The sequence below is a fragment of the Myotis brandtii genome, unplaced genomic scaffold, assembly GCF_000412655.1.
Source record: "Myotis brandtii unplaced genomic scaffold, ASM41265v1 scaffold77, whole genome shotgun sequence".
Lineage (NCBI taxonomy): Eukaryota > Metazoa > Chordata > Mammalia > Chiroptera > Vespertilionidae > Myotis > Myotis brandtii.
Genome location: NW_005371082.1, coordinates 2,481,873 through 2,482,549, shown reverse-complemented (window position 1 = coordinate 2,482,549; position 677 = coordinate 2,481,873). Strand labels below are relative to the sequence as shown.

At 37.7% G+C, this 677-nt stretch overlaps 1 pseudogene; it reads right to left on the bottom strand.

Annotated features, from left to right (window-relative positions):
• Positions 1 to 206: 206 nt before the first annotated feature.
• Positions 207 to 677, bottom strand: part of LOC102239578 — a 3,211-nt pseudogene continuing 2,740 nt past the window's right edge.

Genomic DNA, 677 nt, shown 5'->3' with positions numbered 1-677 from the left:
TGGTTCCCTTCCAACAGTGTGCAAAAAATTATGTCAACCCTATGGAAAGTCAAATAGGCACCAAAATATAGAACAATCTGCACAGTTCAAATACAATGTTAAGTTTTCTCCACCTAAACATTAATCAATGAAACAAAACATGAACTACAGTTGACTTGGTCTCAATAAACACATATGTGGGATTCATTACTATTCCCGGGACACCGTCAGTCATTGGCAGGGACTCTGTAGGCTACCACGCTGTTTATTTTGTGGATTGTAGTCCTGAAGGATCGCAGATGGACTTGCTCAGAATTGGCAATGAACTGTGGTCTGGACTCTTTCTGCTTTTCAGATACAATCAAATCTTTGTATAGATCAGCAGATAAAATGACCTAAATTGGGGATAAGATCATTAATGTACATCATGTTCTCCTGACACTACTCTTTCTGTCTCCATTTTGAATGACCCGTAGTGTTAGAGAAGAGTTTGACCTGGACTCTAACCATTAGGTTATCGGTTTCTCAATGGAAATTTATTTTATTTATTTTTTTTTTTTTTAATATATATTTTTATTGCTTAAATTATTACAAAGAGTATTACATGTTTCTCCTTTTTTCCCCCCGCACTTGACAATCCCCTGGCCTCCCTTACGCCCCCCCAGTGTCTTCTGTCCCTTGGTTATGCTTATATGCAT